Source organism: Glandiceps talaboti, chromosome 17 (assembly GCF_964340395.1).
Source record: "Glandiceps talaboti chromosome 17, keGlaTala1.1, whole genome shotgun sequence".
Taxonomy (NCBI): Eukaryota; Metazoa; Hemichordata; class Enteropneusta; family Spengelidae; genus Glandiceps; species Glandiceps talaboti.
The window spans coordinates 21537722-21548891 of NC_135565.1; positions in this window are offsets into that span (position 1 = coordinate 21537722).

The window sequence follows — 11170 nt, forward strand, 5'->3', positions numbered from 1 at the left end:
GGTTTAATCTGTGCAAGAGTTTATTGTTAGTGTATTAGACTAGAATTTGACTGAACTTACCCTAATGTCAACCATATTTGTCCTTATATCCACTTTTTATAAAACTCTAGAATTATAAAATCTAAAGATTCAGCTTAAAGTGTTCTCTGTGCACATGGTCGTATTTTCACGTAGCATGTGACAGTGCAGCAGAAAACACTGCAAACAAAACTCATGATGAGCAACCATTATGACATTCACATGGCATGAGATTCTGTTATTACTACATTTGTTTATCCATAACTGCAAATTTCCACCGGTGAAAATAATACTGTGCGATTAGCATGATTTCATGTACATGGAATGACTGTGCCTTTATTGGCACATCATTTGCATACAGGTATGCAATAATGTTTTCAGTATTGCACTGCAGTACATATGCTGCTAGTATATGTATATGCACACACAGTGCGAGTAATGACTGGTACATATGTAATGACTGTTAATGATACCATTGTTACTCCTCTTAAAGCTACATGCTATAATTAAAAATTGATAATTGTTTAATACATTTCTACATTACTTACCTAGCTAGGGGGATATGTTTGCAATGAAGACTTGTTCATATTGTCTTCAATGCACGTAAGATAAACTTTTAGTTGTAATATCAATCCTAGATTGATGTATGATTGTGTTAATTTGGTGATTTGATATTTGTGAATTCAGTGAGTTATTTCTAATGGGAATACTGTACCCTTGTGATATCAAAAATTATTTATTTGTTGTTATTTAAATTATTCAAATTATAACTATCATAATTTTATGTATTACCTTGTAGTGTAGTCGAAATAGTACTTTGGGATAAATCAACAGTGTGACTAATCCCAAAGTCCACCAACTTAGCAGTTCCATGCACATCTATTAGGACATTGGCAGGCTAGAAATAAAACAAAAATGTAAAACTACCTTTTTACATAATTTGTTTAACTTAATGTTTTGAAAAAGTGATCAAACCTATTTGTGAATTTTAGGATAGTAGAGAGTGATAATCCGATGGACACACAGAATCCCAATCCACTACTTTTCCTCACTCCTAATGAGAGGTAAAAAAGGGGCGATCACTCATCCCGATGATACCTGAAGTAAATTTAAGGACTCACTTTCAAATCTTTATGCAGAATCTTTGGGTCATGATTATGTAGAGTTCTCAGTCCCTTCAACACATCTATCACCAATTGTTTGGATTTTTCCTGCAGCTTGTCTTTGTCGGATTTCAGTTCCTGGATGTATTTCTCCAGAGTCTTCTCACAGAGCTCCATGATAATGTACACATACTGGTCAGTGTAACTGACACCCTGAAATTGTTGTCAATAGTACATGTACATGTTAGTAATAATAATTTTTATACTGGATACAATTCTTTAAGCATATAAACACTTGTCTCCCAAGAAGTCCAGTGAGGGCAATCCCTCATCCAGGGTTCATTGTTAATGCAGGAGGAAACCGGAGTACTGAGAAAAACCTGCATTGTTCGGTTGAGTCAAACTGAATGACACTCCTCGTACTTTAACAGCATTGTAAATCTTAATCAAATCCTGAATGGGTTATATGAACCCTGACCGCAGTGGTAAGAGGCAAGTGGTTTAACCACTCGGCCAACAACAACTCTTTGTGAATGTCATGAAGGATTTATGTCCTTAGGCTTTTGATGTGACAAACTAGAAAAATTACAATGGCCAACTTAACAAAGTAGGTATGGTGTACACCATATATATAGTATACACTCATCTACTGGGGCCATTAATTCTGAAATTAGCAACCTAATTACAAGTCATATTAGCAACCTAATTACAAGGCTTCATTCTCAAATTAGCAACCTGATACATTTATTCTCAAATTAGCAACCTCAATTACAAGGCTACATTCTCAAATTAGCAACCTAATTACAAGGCTACATTCTCAAATTAGCAACCTAATTACAAGGCTACATTCTCAAATTAGCAACCTAATTACAAGGCGACATTCTCAAATTAGCAACCTAATTACAAGGATACATTCTCAAATTAGCAAACTAATTACAAGGCTACATTCTCAAAATAGCAACCTAATTACAAGGCTACATTCTAAAATTAGCAACCTCAATTACAAGGCTACATTCTCAAATTAGCAACCTAATTACAAGGCTACATTCTAAAATTAGCAACCTCAATTACAAGGCTACATTCTAAAATTAGCAACCTAATTACAAGGCTACATTCTAAAATTAGCAACCTCAATTACAAGGCTACATTCTAAAATTAGCAACCTCAATTACAAGGCTACATTCTAAAATTAGCAACCTCAATTACAAGGCTACATTCTCAAATTAGCAACCTCAATTACAAGGATACATTCTAAAATTAGCAACCTCAATTACAAGGCTACATTCTAAAATTAGCAACCTCAATTACAAGGCTACATTCTAAAATTAGCAAACTAATTACAAGGCTACATTCTAAAATTAGCAACCTCAATTACAAGGCTACATTCTAAAATTAGCAACCTCAATTACAAGGATACATTCTAAAATTAGCAACCTCAATTACAAGGCTACATTCTAAAATTAGCAACCTAATTACAAGGCTACATTCTAAAATTAGCAACCTCAATTACAAGGATACATTCTAAAATTAGCAACCTAATTACAAGGCGACATTCTCAAATTAGCAACCTAATTACAAGGCGACATTCTCAAATTAGCAACCTAATTACAAGGATACATTCTAAAATTAGCAACCTCAATTACAAGGATACATTCTAAAATTAGCAACCTAATTACAAGGCGACATTCTCAAATTAGCAACCTCAATTACAAGGATACATTCTAAAATTAGCAACCTAATTACAAGGCGACATTCTCAAATTAGCAACCTCAATTACAAGGATACATTCTAAAATTAGCAACCTAATTACAAGGCCACATTCTCAAATTAGCAAACTAATTACAAGGCTACATTCTCAAATTAGCAAACTAATTACAAGGCTACATTCTCAAATTAGCAAACTTATTACAAGGTTACATTCTCAAATTAGCAACCTCAATTACAAGGCTACATTCTAAAATTAGCAACCTAATTACAAGGCTACATTCTAAAATTAGCAACCTCAATTACAAGGCGACATTCTCAAATTAGCAACCTAATTACAAGGCTACATTCTAAAATTAGCAACCTCAATTACAAGGCTACATTCTAAAATTAGCAACCTCAATTACAAGGCTACATTCTAAAATTAGCAACCTCAATTACAAGGCTACATTCTAAAATTAGCAACCTAATTACAAGGCTACATTCTAAAATTAGCAACCTCAATTACAAGGCTACATTCTAAAATTAGCAACCTAATTACAAGGCTACATTCTAAAATTAGCAACCTCAATTACAAGGCTACATTCTAAAATTAGCAACCTAATTACAAGGCTACATTCTAAAATTAGCAACCTCAATTACAAGGCTACATTCTCATAATCATAATAGAATTCATTCCATTAAAAACTTACATAATACTCAACAATGTTATCACCTCTTAGTGATTTCACTATTTCTTCTTCTCTCTTAATAAATTCCAATGTGTCCTCATTCTTATCAACCCTCTTCACAGCCACTTCCTTCCCAGTTGTTAGGTTGATACCGAGAAACACTTTAGTGCCTTCACACCTGTCAATTGATTTTCAGAAAAGGAACGTTTGGGATTGACATATAAGTTATTAACACATCTTCATAGAAGACACAGTCCCTTAAATAATTTACTTCTGTGTGACTAATGTATAAAATAATTTTGTGTTATTGTTAGTTTTGTTAAATGTGAACCCAGAAGGTAACACTAAGGGTCAAATACAATAAGTAGCAATATTTGCAGAAAGGTCATATTAAGCCTTGGGACAGATATTTTTTAATTTCATTTGGCTGAAAAGAATTAATTAAAGGGAATATCACTCAAGGAAGAGGGAGGCATTTTTGCAAATTAAAGGGAATATCACTCCAGGAAATGGGAGGCATTTTTGCAAATTAAAAGGAATATCACTCCGGGAAATGGGAGGCATTTTTGCAAATTAAAGGGAATATCACTCCAGGAAATGGGAGGCATTTTTGCAAATTAAAGGGAATATCACTCCGGGAAATGGGAGGCATTTTTGCAAATTAAAGGGAATATCACTCCGGGAAATGGGAGGCATTTTTGCAAATTAAAGGGAATATCACTCCAGGAAATGGGAGGCATTTTTGCAATTACAGGGAATATCACTCCGGGAAATGGGAGGCATTTTTGCAAACTTTGTATTAAAGAGAGTTATTTCATAATTTCACATCTCATAAATTTCATGTGATTGCCATGAAATGCAAAATTGAAAGTTGCTTCCCATTATCCTGGAAGTGGGTCACCGTTACTTAATCCATGGAGTGTGCAGACATGCATATGTACTAGATGAACAATATTGATTACTAATATGGGAATAAGAACTTAGCAGTCATACATGTTTATTGTTCACCTAATTCATATATGTATGCAGATTCCAGAGTGGCTATAATGGCCTGCTGTTAAGAACAATGAATCTATAAGCATATTGTCAATTTGGTGTTTCTTGGCAAATGGCCAAATTCAAGTGATGTAAAATCATGAAATGACTCTCCAGAACCATAATTTGCCTTTATTTCCTAGAGTGGTTAATTCCCCTTTCAGCAGTTCGGAACATATTTCATAAAGTATTTAAGTATTACACTAGACAAAATGAATTAAATAGTGAATCTATAATTTACATTTCATTGGATAGTTTCAAGTGAGCCTAAGAGTCAATACATTATACTTGCCCTGTAGCTATCTTGAATTTTTCAGATGTTTCACAAATTTTAATATCACCGATTCTTTTGCACTTTTCCTTTTTAGTCTTCAATTCCTTCAGTTCTTCCTGCCATACAATACTCTGTGGAAACTTTTCAGGTGTTGGCTGACGTTCCTGCAGTATGGAAATTTTAAAAAGTTATCAACAGATGGCAAAAATTGACAGATATTGAGATAGATGAAAAAAGTTCATGTCAAACACTTGTATTTTGCACAGTGTATTGTCCATATATTTCTAATTCATATTAGGTACAGAAACCTAGTACAACCCATAACCCCAAATTAAACGTTTTATGTATGTAACACAGCCGTTTAGCATCCATATCGAGTACAACCCATAACACCAAAGTAAAGCATTTTCTGTGTGTACCACAATCGCTTAAAGCACCCATACCAAGTACAACCCATAACACCAAAGTAAAGCATTTTCTGTGTGTACCACAATCGCTTAAAGCACCCATACCAAGTGTAAAAGTATACTGTTTAAATTTGTTAATTGACACATTAGAAAGGCCACATGCTAGGCTTGTAAATAAACAAATTGAAATAGTATACTTTAATTAACACTTGATATGAATGCCATAAATGAGTGTAGCTTTTCTTGAGTGTTACTTGTTGTATATGTAACCAATGCCTTACATGCACTTATAGTATTATGAATTACTTTATTACTAAATTCAAATTTTGTAGTCTCGTTGTTCAGTATCAAAATATTTTTGAAAATAAACCTAAATTGGTGCTTTGATTAATATTGACAATGAATTACAGATATGTATAAACAGTGTTAATACAAATATTAATCATACATTATAGGTTACTACACACATGTGGAAAGGAAAGTCTACACATTAAAAGGAAGGGCATACACTCAATAAAAGAATAAGATAAATGTTTCAAACTTAAATTGCAGAAGAAAAAAGGCATTTTTGTGTGTGGAAGTTTCTGTGTGCTCTTCATATCCTAAGTCACCCTTCAGGAAATCTTTCATAGTAGATATATGAGAATAGATGTCATATATCACCTAGAATTTCACACAGGGAATTATTCATATTACCTGATTTGTATCCATGGGTTTTACAGAACTGCTTTCTGCTGCACTTACAGTTTTAGGACTACTGCTTTGTGATGCTGCTACTTCACTTTGGGTTAGTGCCAATTTACATTGTGTGACAAAGTCATCCTGACATTTCTTGAATTCGATATGTTCAATCAGTGCTTTCTTGAGGACATCTGATTTCTTGAAGTTAACTGGCTTTCTGTCCAGTTTGTCATCTATCTTCCTCTTCCATTCATCACTATCTCTATCAGCAGACTGATCATGCACTTTGGTTTCAACACTAAAAAATGTATCAAAGTCATCTTTTGGGAAGAGTTTCTTCAAGGCTGTGGCAAGTCCGGAACAACTTGGAATGAGAAAGGGTAGACCAGCCTGCATGGCAAGGAAAGCAGGAAAGTTCAGTGGATCTTTCTTCTCTGGGGCAACTAACAACACACTTTGTTTCATCACATTCCCTAATTCTTCCATTTCAACGGGTGCAACAACTATGATATTGAGATTCCCACGACGCTTTGATTTCTTTATCAAATATTCTTTAAATCTATCACTGCAAGAAGTATGTACACCGCACAACTTCCAGTTTAGTACAGCATTCTGACGGAGACCCCCTGCTACTTTACCCATTGCCAAGGCAATCATATCAAAGAGTGAGAAGTCCTCTCTATTTCTAACATGGCAGACTGTCATGATCTGTTGATAACCTGTTTCATCAGATGTCATCTTTAGATGGGTGAATTGTTCATTCAGTGCTGGGTAGTAACAGTAGTGTGTGGGACGAGCTGCCAGAGCTTTATATTTGCTTTCAAAGTGCTCATACACATAGGGACCAATGGACCAAACAACTTTGGCTTCCTTTGCTGCATCAAGAGCTAGTGCCTCCAAATCATTGTCACCAACATCTTCAGGTATTCCATGATTGAAAAGGAAGAAATGAGCACCGGGACTTCCCACATCCTCTTTAATCACTTGGGCAGCATTTAGCAGTCCACTGTCATCTCCTACTGTCATGTGTCCAACCACAACATTGACTCCAGGAATTGTGTGCATGAATGCATAAAGACTTTTGATGTTGCCTACCAACCAATCAGTAGATGGGGTTCTACGCTCTAACTTTTTAACTTTCTCTTTAAGGGCATAGATAAGTGTGACACCAGTGTCTTTATCAATTCTGAAGGGATAGGATTTGACATCAAGTGTTGTTGAGTATGTTAGAATTCCTTCCTTGGCAAGACATCCTGAAAGTGATTGATTGACGATATCAAGACTATCAATATCTTTGGTCCAGCGCGAACAAACAAACACTGCTGCAATATCTGAAAACAAAACAACAACAACCAAACAATGATTCAATTGACCACTTTAATTGTAACTTACCATCAGACTTTATTCTATAAATAATGTATGTCATATTTGTAAAATGTATAATCAATGCCAACAATACTTATATTCAATTAGAGGTGTTTAATTGTAAAAATTTATTCTCATTTCCTTCAATACACTCATTAGGTGAGTAGCAAAGATTCTAATGAACCAACCAATTTACCTTTGTCCTTCAAGTCTTTTGGTCTAGTCTCTACTCTCATTTGATCAGTGGGGACCATCTGCTGATCAAGTGGTTCTGCCAGTTTTGGAGTTTTCATTGGTGGAATTGAAGGTTCCTGCACATGACCAACAGCGGGCCTATTTGGTTGTTGGCCATCTACCTTATCACCAAAGCCCAGCTGGAATCTTGTTCTAACTTGTCCAGCTAATGCCACCAAGCCCACTCTTGTGAGCAGTTCAGTGATGAGTTCTGGTTTTGTTCTACTGATATGACCAAGATCCACTAACTTTTGAAGGAAAGCATCTTGTGGATTCAATGATTTAAGAATCTCTTCCTTGTCTGCCACAGTAATCCTAAATTTAGTCAATCCACTGCACAAGTTAAGCAATTTATCTAAGTTAGCTGAAAAATGAATTTAAGTAAAAACAATATTTCACTCATTTTTTTCTTACATAACTGGAGTTTGAGAATTGTGTGCATATATTACAATCCAAATATGAATATATATGCATGTGTATATACGCACAGATGTATGTACGTATGTATGTATGTACGCATGTACGTATATATGTATGTATGTATGTATGTACGTACGTACGTACGTACGTATGTAAGTACGTACGTACGTACGTATGTATGTATGTATGTGTATGTATGTATGTATGTATGTATGTATGTATGTATGTATGTATGTATGTATGTACATTGTATGTATGTATGTATGTATGTATGTTTGTGCATGTGTGTGTGTGCATGCATGCATATGGTATACTTGATTCAATTTTTCTAGTTCATAAATCTTGATTTAACTGATCCACTATATTGTTTCTAAGGTTTTGAAATCTAAGTTGACTAAAAATATAATTACAAATGATGTAAATTCAGTACCACATCCTCACATCTAGATGATGTTTGAAATCGCATACCCCAAAACTAAACCTTTAAACTTAAAGCAAGTAATTACACAAGAAACTTTGCAACTATAATTCAAGGAGAAAGTAAAGAATAACAACTATACTGATACATTTCACAAAAGTGATACAAGGTGAAATGTGAAACTTAATATTGAGAAAGAATTGTCAAATAAGACATTTTTCCCCTCACCTTGAGTAATATCACCAGCTATTTCACTCAAATAGATAGTTAATTGATCTATTGATGCCATGGTTCAATGTATAGCTATTACCAGGATATCGATATGACAAGATAATGTATAACAATTGTAATAAATGTAGACTCTGCAACAGAGAAAAACTCATTATTAGGTTAATTAGTGAAAATCATTTAGTTTGCAAAATTAATAGCTATGTCAACAAACCTTAGGACATGCACTGCTTTGATGTGGTTGATGTTACATAATGTGCCAAATTATATGGAATTTAAAGTGTGCATTAACCTATTAACTGAAAGCCATTAATTATGCAAATGACTTCACAAGATGTTTACCAAATCCTAATCAGTTCTTGTCATTATGACATGGGAGATTTATTATAATTGATGCAATAACTGTTTAGATATCACATTCACAGACAAACACACAAACACTTGTTCATTATTTCTTTGAGATAAATAATCTATATAAATTTATACTATTTTACAGACAAACACACCTACACTTCCTCATTATTCCTTTAACATAAATAATCTATATAAATTTATACTATTTTACAGACAAACACACCTACACTTGCTTATTATTTCTTTGAGATACATAATCTACATAGATATAAAGTTATATTTGTGTAATATACTTCTTACTTGTAAATTTTGTGACTTAGTGATTTAAAAATGTTGTCATCAAAACAAAATATATACATAATACAAATGTACACCAAAATGTTTAAATATATGATACACAAAAAATTTAAAAATGCATGAATAAACATTAACATACACAGAGACTCCATACTCTCAATGTGTCAACTTTATATCTATTTCCACAAATTCAATGAATTCAACATTTACTTTCAGTTTCTCTGAAAAACATACCATGTGATTTGTTATGAACTTTTTTCAACTACTGCAGACATTCACTATATTCAGTTCAGATGTTATCTTTTGGTTTCATATTTGTTTAAGGTGTTTGCGTGTTATTACCAAGCAAAGTCCTATGTACACGAGTGTATGCCCTCTTGTAAAGTAATACATGATTATAGCAAAGTCCTATGTACATGATTGTATGCCTGCTTGTATTTAGTAATACATCATAGCTTAGAACTGATTCTTTCTCACATTCATATTGATTTATTACCCTAGCTACTGATTAGTCCAATGTACACTCCCTCCTTGTAAAACTGTATATTTTGTCTAGAACTATAGTCCATTTTAACAGTAGGCTTCATATGGCTTGGTTACCCTAGCAACCAATTAGTTTCATAGTTGATGAGACAGCATTTTAAGACAAAGTACAAAAGTATTGTTATCAAATACACACTGACCTATTTAAGAAGAACCTGCCATATCAGACCAGTTTATGTTTTATGGTTAATCTATAGTTACCTATTAGTTTCATGCCAGGTCCTATGACGATGAGTCACTGTCTTTGGGCCTAAAATAAAAATTGTTTGGTTCAGATTACTCATCCCCACCTACTTTTTCACGCCGATCCTAAACTTTTTGTTATGTACTCAAGAAACAATAATAAAATTGTGAAATCTCGCAAGAAATAGTAGATGCGGAAACTGACATCAAATTAATAAAATAATATGAAACTGTTCTTCCAGTTTGTAATGGCTGTACATCTGATGAGAAGAAACCAATAACACGGAGACAATATGTAAAACAACGGAAAACATAACTACCTGAACTAGACACTTGCATATGAAAAAATATATAAAAAAATACAACAAAATATCTACCTACCCCACCTTTTCTAAAATTGCGTGTAATCTGAACCACACAATTTGTTTGTCAGGCCTTATTATCAAAATTTACATATGAGAAATTTAAATTAGATAACTCAAAATAAGAATAATGATCATGACTACATTTGCACCAGAGTATCATATGAATAGCTGTTTGTAATATTAGCTCAGTTAGTTTTACCAGTATCACATTGGATGAAATTTACATATGAAGATAAGAATCAGACAAAAGTATACTCATAAAAGTTTCCCCTACTCCAATTTACAATTCTTGCCTCGTTATTGCCACAACCATTGCTCCACCCCCCTACACACACACACACACACACACACACACACACACACACACACACACACACACACACACACACACACACACACACACACACACACACAAATTATCTGGGCATTGTTAATTAATGATAAGCCTTCTACATTGTTTTTGAAGTGAAAAAAAGAAGACACTGCTATAAATGCCAGTGTTATTTTAAAACAATCAAAGGTTGGCAGATATTATGCCCCTTTTAAAGGTGAACCTGTTACACATTACTAAAAGGTCGGTAGTGATAAACTAACCAGACATCGTTGTTGTTGTTGTTGTTGTTGTTGTTGTTCTACAGGCCTTAGACCTATATTTATAAAGAATGGTTATTGTTGAATTTCTAAGAATTCCAGCCGCCATCTTGGGGCACTGTTCATCGTTCAACTTTCAAATTTTTACTGAACATATCTTCTACATAAGTTATAACAACAAAATATCACTGTCATCCTGTATTCAAATATCACGGCCAGCCTCCCTAAGTTTTAGCTACAATAATTGCAGCGTTAATTTTCATTTTTTTTAAAAGCTTT